Source organism: Dermacentor albipictus, chromosome 1, assembly GCF_038994185.2.
Source record: "Dermacentor albipictus isolate Rhodes 1998 colony chromosome 1, USDA_Dalb.pri_finalv2, whole genome shotgun sequence".
NCBI classification, from domain to species: domain Eukaryota; kingdom Metazoa; phylum Arthropoda; class Arachnida; order Ixodida; family Ixodidae; genus Dermacentor; species Dermacentor albipictus.
The window spans coordinates 120,387,746-120,396,112 of NC_091821.1; the positions used below are offsets into that span (position 1 = coordinate 120,387,746).

General features: G+C 46.5%; 1 long non-coding RNA gene across 1 annotated transcript; it reads right to left on the minus strand.

The window, feature by feature from the left end:
* Nucleotides 1–4,819: 4,819 nt before the first annotated feature.
* On the minus strand, nucleotides 4,820–7,898 carry LOC139055669 (uncharacterized). Its single transcript, XR_011511912.1, has 3 exons — nucleotides 7,755–7,898; nucleotides 5,473–5,751; nucleotides 4,820–4,957 (listed from the first exon to the last, which is right to left on the minus strand). It is a non-coding gene; the product is annotated as an uncharacterized lncRNA (long non-coding RNA).
* Nucleotides 7,899–8,367: the final 469 nt, after the last annotated feature.

The window sequence follows — 8,367 nt, forward strand, 5'->3', positions numbered from 1 at the left end:
GATTTTCTTTTGGATACGCCTCGCCTCCCTAAGATTGTGAATACATTTGATGCGCCTGTATCTTCTTTCTGCTCGATGGCGAATCGCTCGAAGCCTTTCCAATACCTGTTCGTATGCTGTATACATTGGAGAAGGCCTAAAAGTGAACATAGTCTCTTGCAGTGCATCTCGCATCTCATTCTCAAGGAATAACGGGTGGCCTTCTTGACATTTATATTTTATGAGCGACCTGAACTCTATCCAGTCTGTTCTACGGAGGGCAGCAGATAGAGACTTGGCTACTCCCTTGATAGTCAAATAGGTAGGAACGTGATCACGTCCATGGGTTTGTATGTCTGAGAACCATTTTACACTGCTTCGAAAACACCGAGAGACCAAAGCCAAGTCCAGACAGCTGCTGTAGGTCAGTCCCCATAAATACGTTGGGCTGCCGTCATTGAGACATCAAAGCTGTTGGTCCGAGGCAAATGCTACTAGTTTTTTTCCCTTGGAGTCCATCTTCAAGCTCACCTAGAGCAGGTGGTGTGCGTTAAGATCTCCACTAAGAATGCTAGGGCCAGGTGTTGCCGATAGCAAAACACCCAGTCGTTGCTTGTCAAAACGACTGGTTGGAGAAATATATGCAGCGACAACAGTGAATGTAAGTTTCTTTGTATTCACTGTTAAACACACGTATTGGTCGTCATCCTAAGGCAAAACTTAATGGAGCACGTAAGTGAGTTTACACCGAACATAAACGACGACCTTGCTGAGGAAATTACACGTTGTGGATAAGAAAGCCTCATATTTCGACAGCCGCATTGTACTTTGAAGGTTTGGTGCGCCGACGACGACGGTGAGAAATTTCTTAGAAAAAAATGAAAGCGCGAAAATCTGAAATTCCTGATCTGAGGCCTCGATCATTCCACTGAAGAAGTGATGATTCCTTGACAACCATGGTACGACAGTGGTGAATAAGCCATGTCGCTATTCAATACTTGCAAGTACAGGATTCATCACGTCCAGTACCTGTAGTGCGCTGCGAGCTTTCGGGGCGCTCATGTTCTTAAGTAATGCACGCGTAACACTCATGAGTTAGCTCAGCATGGGGAGCACTTGCAAGTCCTGGCCTTCTGCGTGGGCTGCTACAGGGCCTGCTGCAAGGCCATTCGTAGTTGGTGGACGAGTCGTGTCTCGTAGTTCTGCAAGTTGGCGTGGCTTCGGTAGAGGTGGCTATGCTTCATTTGAAACAGCGATGGTGGGTGTCCTTCTCTCATCTGCGCTGGTAATGCATGACGTCAGGGACAACCAGTCTTCGCCGGATTGGGCACAACTATCAGTGTGTTTTCTTGACTTGCGGGGCAGGGAACGTCGGCGTCTCATTTTATTTGCGGCTTCTTTCTTTGTCGAACGGTCTCTGACCGATTGCCTCAAGATCCTCTGTTCATTTTCCGGGAACAGGTAATCTTTCTAATTCGCATCGGGTGCAACCTTGCAGTTGGAACACTTGAAGTCGGCTGCCGTACGACAATTGTCAGATCTATGCGACTCGGAACAACGTGAGCATATGCCTGGTTTCCTACAGACAGCACTCACGTGTCCAATTCTCTGACATTTCCGAAACTGTAGGGGTTTGGGCAAGAAAGGTCGCACAGTATGACTAAAATGGCTGACCTGCACGTGCGATGGTAGGCAATTAGCTCTGAAGAAGTCCTTCACACAGGTTGATTGGCCAATACGACGAGCATGTATTCTGGTAATGCTGTCTGTCGTTGTTTTGATCGAAATTGGCAGATCACTGTCACTGATGGAGGCGTCGATGTTGTAAACTACGCCTGCAGTGGTTTCCAAGCTCTGTGGAATGTGGCAGCGCACTTTGATGTCATCAAGCTGCGTAATTTTCATCAACGGATCTAAGGAACTTCGGTTGTAACATCGATAGCGAGGACGTTCTCGCGGTTATTAATTTTGATTACGTCTTTTATATCAACTGGAACAAGAGCCTCCAGATAAACAGAGATGGCCTGTCTATTGAGCCGGTTGAGATTGTCCGTAATCGTCTCTGGAACAAAGAGAATGGTATGCTGCGGAGCTCTTGGTGGAAGAGTCACAGCCGACTTAGTTGATGCGGAGAACCCGCTGACATTTAGACTCTTCGCTTTCCGGCGTGTGTACACCTCGAATCCTTCATCGTCCCAAATGCCGTCGCTCAAAGGAGAGTACAGCTCCTCTTCCATGAGGCACATCCTCTTCCTTGGAGTAGTTCCCGCAGACGCTGGCAGGTCTGCACGGTTCACGACCCGATTCCACTCCCATCGCCGAAAAAGGCTGCGGCGTCTCGCAGCAGAAACCAGTGAAAATCTATAATATTCCAGAGACCAAAACGGTGATCCGCAGAACAACCTCTTCGTCGTCTTCCTACTGTTGCACAAGCTTCCGCGCCGGCGGCAGATTTCGACGTAGGGAGTGAGGTCTCTAGCGGACGGACGGAAAAAACTTTAATGGAAAAAGGACCTGCGCGGTTGCCAGCCCGGGCTCAGGCTTTCGTGTATAAAAGAACCAGCCTAGCAACTCATTTCGACGTTGTTGCAGCACCACTATAGGTGAGGGAGAGGTGTCAAAACTACTTTTACTCCCATTACTACCATTACTCTAAAGCAGTAAAGCACCGCATGCCGCCCTCAGCAGTTATAGTGGTCGTTTTGAACAGCATCGCTAGATATTCACTTTTGCAGGGCCGGGATGGCGAGTCAATTTTTTTTTCACCAATCGACAACATAACTTTCTCACCAGCTCTTTTGTCAAGCTTTTTATTTCGTAAGATAAAGCGAAGCTCCATGCAGGTACGGAAAAACCGACAACTTTCCTTGAACCAGTACTGCTTGTCGTTCTTGCGCGCAATCCTTTTCATACTCTTTCGTCTTCTTCTGAGGTGTTTCACGCACTGCGTTTCGGTCATCGTAAAGATGCCCTGCCAAGAACAACTGCTACACGTGTCTATTAATGTTCGTTATCTTGAAATGCTTAGATGATATTTTCAAACTTATACAGGCACATAGTTGCAATTTCTTAGATCGCAGCTCATAGGCGCCAGTTCCTGCGGTGAGCGTCGGCGTCGGCCTCGGTGTCGGCGTAACCGAGTGAAAGAGCACAGCGAAAGATGAAAGGGAACGCGGAGCGCAGCGGGGGGATGAAAGATGCGAGGGGAAAAGCGGAGAGAAGGGTGCAGCGCAACCAGGAAGCGCAAAGCGGATTAGGGTATCGAGAAAAAGGCGAGGTGGAAAACGGAGTGCCGGCCTCTTCGCACCCTCTACCCTTGGGAACCTCTGCGCATTCGCTACTTCGTTTGCGGCGTCGCCGCCGCTAGAGAATGCGCTACGCGCGAGCCACACTTTCTTTCTGAACAATGAGCCACGCAGCCTGTGGAAATGCTTCGTCTGCCGCTGCTGCTAAACGAGCTGCCCGAGCGGAGGCTCAACGTCACCGCCGAGAGCACGTTGTTCTTCAGAATCGTTTCATTGCCATAATATATCGCGAATTCAAAACACCTGAACAGCTGCGCTTGCAATTAGCATTAAGGAGCATCGTAATCGTCGCTGAATTTTTTTCTCAACTAAATGAATGGCTGCCGAACGCAAGGAAACGAGGGGGTTAATGCTGCAGTCACCCGTAAATATTGCAGTGACTCGTAAATCTACAGCTTGAGCTTCAGGTCAAGAAATATAATAAGATTATTTTCAATTTGTCTTCATGCGTGTTGCTGATTGGCTGGGTGTGTTTACTGGCAGGGAACTTCATAACATAATGTAAAAAACGACTGTAAGCACAGAAATAGGATACCTTTGGTGACTCGAAAGCAGTGTCATTACGTCTATATGCTTTCGTTGGTCCTTGTTTAACTGCGCTGCATCTCTCCTTCAGCAATGTTGCATTAGTTTGTCAAAGCGTGTATTATACATGACGAATTGTCGAAAGCGATCATGTTCCTTCTAGGACTTTGAATGTAAGCTTGACACTGCTTTTCTTGTTCGTCGTCTTTGTAGAAGGGGATCGTGGCGATAATGAACAGTAGGATTTGTCTGTACGTGCATTAGATTTAAACTTGTATCAGCGCAATTTTAGTAGATGGTTTCTTCTATGCATTTTTTTGTGCTTTTGAGCGCGTGTGGATACCATTTTGTCTTTCCATTGTCCTGGCATGTATATATTTGCGTAGCCACCATGACAACGTATTGGCTATGACGTTGCGTTTCTGAGCTCGAGGTTGCGTGCTCAATCTCGGCCGTGGCGGTCGCAATTCTTTGGGGGTAAAATGCCAAAATGCCTGTGTACTTGAATTTAGGCGTACGTTAAAGAACGTCACGTGGCGAAAATTGATCCAGAGTCTTCCACTAGGTTGTCCCTCGTAATCATATAGTGGTTTTGGCACGTAAAAGACCTGAACTTTTGTATACATTTGTGTTGAGCACTAATTAAATACCGCAGTTAGAAATTAGCGCTCGTGCTTCATATTAGGTTGGTTCTGTCTATAAAGTAGGCCCAACACATACATTATTAAACTCCTCTATCAAGTAGTGCGCCACTGCACTCGCGCGGTGACTTTCCCTCATAACGTGCATTTGTCAGCGCAGCATTACAGTAAGCGACTGTCTCAACAGCCTCGTCAAAATTGTTCTCAAAGTACTTAGGCTTTCGTTTCTTGCATAAAATACTCCTTTCCATGATGCTTGATTGGCTTATGGGCCCTCTGTGGCCCGAACAGTTGTAGCTGTACAATTAAAAATGCAAATGGCTACGCAGCAGTGGTATAATTGAGCAATAAAAGATACAAGCATTTTCATTGGGAAATATGCAAACTTTTTATTTACAATTTATTTACAGCATGGTTTGTGAGCCTCTGGCCCTTTTGCGGACCATACCAAGCTGAAGATCTTATACACTTCAGTCCTTCCGGCGGCTTACAGCTTCGTTTCCGCACCTGCAGAAGGACGGCAAATAACGCGCATATAGGAGCTGGGGTTCAATTGCGTTTATCGACACATCAGTGCTAAATGTGTAGCCGTAGCTAATATATGTGTGTTACTGGCCGCACTAAAAGTGACTTTCAAGCACTGTCGGTGTTGTTTCCGTTATCTGAATGAAGTCAGCGCAGTTTACAGTTTATATAGCATGGAGCACAGTGCCTGTGGCGCAGGAATAATCAATAACTGAGTGAATACAATGACTGCAGACCCCTACTAGCGCCACTGTTTACTGGCTTTGCATTTGTTCGTTTCATGCCAGTTTGCGTTCTGCAGTCCATCACATTCATCCTCACCCTGCACGAAGCAACCATTGGCTCTTTTCTGTGGCGCTGCTATGCTTTGATCAATGGTGTATGACTGAAAGTAATGTTTGTTCTTGCCTATAGGTCAGGCCACTGTAAATGGTCGCTGTTACAAGTCTTAAATGACAAGGGGACAACATAATTCAAACCATGTGCAAGCTACTTACTCGTTAGTGTCAGTGATATCCATGGCCGTATCCGCCCTTGAGCAGAAATACGCCACCGTGTCCTCCACCGTATCCTCCTCCGTAGCCGTGGTGTGCTTGACCAAAGAGGGTGCCTCCTTGGTGAAGCTTGTGCACGTGATGGACGGTCTTGACGAGGAAGCTAGGGCCTGGAACTGTCTTATGGTAGCCGTGACCACCACCGTGGCCAAAGCTGATACCGTGGCCGTAGAAGCCGGCCAAGGCGACCCCCATAAGGGCGCAAAGAACAGCGACGACAACCTGCGAACGCCAATGTGTGCTGTTACACAGAACCTAACATAACCTAACCTAACCTAACAAATTTCCGAAGCCTTCCTCTCAGCCGTAGACTAAGCCCATGTTGCCGTTTCCACGGACCTGTAAGCGAGTTCAAACCATGTGTTTGACGGAAAGTAAATGGCGGTAAGAATGTAAAAAGGAGCGATTTTCTCCTGACTTCGGTCAGGCATCGGCTTAATAAAATATGCAAACCGCTTACTCTGCCATGGTTTTACTTGTAGACTAAATACTGAACTCCACAATAAAGAAAAGGGTGCGTCCAGCTTCCTTTTTGTATTGATTAAGAACATGGTAGGGAAAACTTCAAAAAAGACGCTTCCTACTAAAGTACCTAGCTGTCGGACATGTAGCTTTGTGTTAATCATGACAAAGAGTGTAGGAGACAGGATGAGCGAGACAAATGCATGTGCTCCGCTTATTTCTCTTGTCCCATGATGAGTTCCTTTGGCTACGTTGAAAGCGTTCCATCTTATTTCTTCTCAACGTGTACGCGTTGCCTGGATTGCATTCACTTCGCGATTTGCCTTCCTAGTGGCTATTCAAATTTGATGCCAAAGCAAGTTTGCACACTGTCGATCATTGCCATTTCAATTTCCCGTCTTGGTTGTTATCTTCAAAACAATATTATACGCACAATCTCGCAACTTTTCTCCCGTGATGGTGGCACCATATGCGGAGTTGGTCAAACTCCTCTCAGATGGTGCCAATCTCGGTAACATTCTCAATTCAGCGAAGTTTCACTCAAAGGAACGACAAGCTACAACATTTCTTGTTCTGAAGGTAATGAGCTCGCAAGACTATAATCATAATTATGTTGCCGAAGCAATTGACAAAACCTCTACTTGATGCACCTTTTTTTCTCGCCAGATTGGCAAACGGCAAATTGAGCTTACTTTTTGACAGTTTTGAATTCTCAACAGTCATTGCATTCGGATACATCTGCGTGCAGCTCACTCACGAGGAAATCGCAAGACTTTGGCGCACTTCTAGGACAACAGTGCTGATGGTCATCGTCAACTATATCAATGCTGCGATATCGCTCCTTGACACTTGCCTTAGATCAAACCTTCGCTATTGCAGAAAGCAGAGCAAATAATGCCTAACAGAGAGAGAGAGAGAGATGCAAATGGGAGAAAGACAGGGAGGCTAACCACAGTTAAAGCCTCCGGTTTGCTACCCTGCACTAGGGGAAGAGAAAGGGCAAGTAAAGACGGAAAGTAGAGCGGGGAGAAAAAGAAAGGCCTAGCAGGGCGCTCATTTGAGTTACAGATCCATACGTGATGTGAATGCATATGTGAACATATGTGAACAACGCGAGAAGCTTGCATATTATCTTTCTGTGCTCGGAGCTTTCCCTTTTTCCTCATTCCGTTCCCTTTCCATCTTGGTTTTCTCTCTCTCTCACTCTCGCTATCTCTGATTTTACTTTCTTTCATTTTTTTGCCGGTAATCTCAACAATGTGCATCACTGTCAGTCTAGCTTTTTCTATCTCCCGAACCGGGATGCAAGTATCTTACGCCTTTTTCAAAACCTATTTTGCACGTGTTACATGTGCAATACTGCATAGTCTTCTTTAAATTGATTGCTAAAACTTAGTAGTTCGGGTCTATTCTTATTTACCCAAAGGGCCATCATTTGACGAAGTGAACGAATGGAAGCTTTTTCAATGTAGGATATAATTTACACGTTTTGTGCATGGAAATGTATGTACCTAAGGATAAATAGAATTACCTTCAGCTAAAGGATCGAAGATCCTTTTGTTAGCATTGTGGACTCGTTCAACTAAGAAGCAAGACATTCATAAAAACACTTATGAATCCAACATAAAAGCACTGTCGAGGTAAAGGTGGCATTTAAGTACCTCTACACCGACTTTCTATATTATCTCTACGTCTTTCCATATTAGATCGGTGTACTGCGCGACCGACCTATCTTTACCAGTGCACATGCGTCAGGTACCTACCAGGGCCCGCATAGTCCAAAGTGCTCGATGGGCTTCAAGCGAGTGATGGTTTCAGCGTGGCCAGAGCGGGCCTTATATACACTGGCATAGAAGCCAGGATTTGCAACGGCTGTAGTGGCGGCGCCCCAAACGGCGGAATTGAGAGGAGGAAACGCTTTCTGACGTTGCGCTGGTCACCCAATGGTAACACAGCCTTTCCTATTCATCTGAGCCGCCATTCGCTGATAGTGGTTTTTACTATTGCTTCATTCCTGGTGCTCTCTTTTAGTGATATATATTCTTTTTTTTTCATTACGGGCTTTCCCGAATAGGCCCGGGCTCTTTTCTTCATCGCCGTAACAAGCGTTCCATGCAACGCTGGGAGGAGGAGGAGGCGGCGGCACCTGCCTCGTGATTCCCGCAACGGCAGGTGCTTCGTTTTCTCCTTATTCTCATCGGAGGCGAGAGAAACTGCGCACCCCCTCCCAAAAATAGGATCCATACACTGTAGTCGACACGCGCTCGGCGAGTGGTTAGAGGAGAAAGCGCAACATGTTAGTGGCCGAAAGCGCTCGCTCGGATAAACAATAAAGACAAGGCCGGCACGACACACCTGGAATGGATCAGATATGGC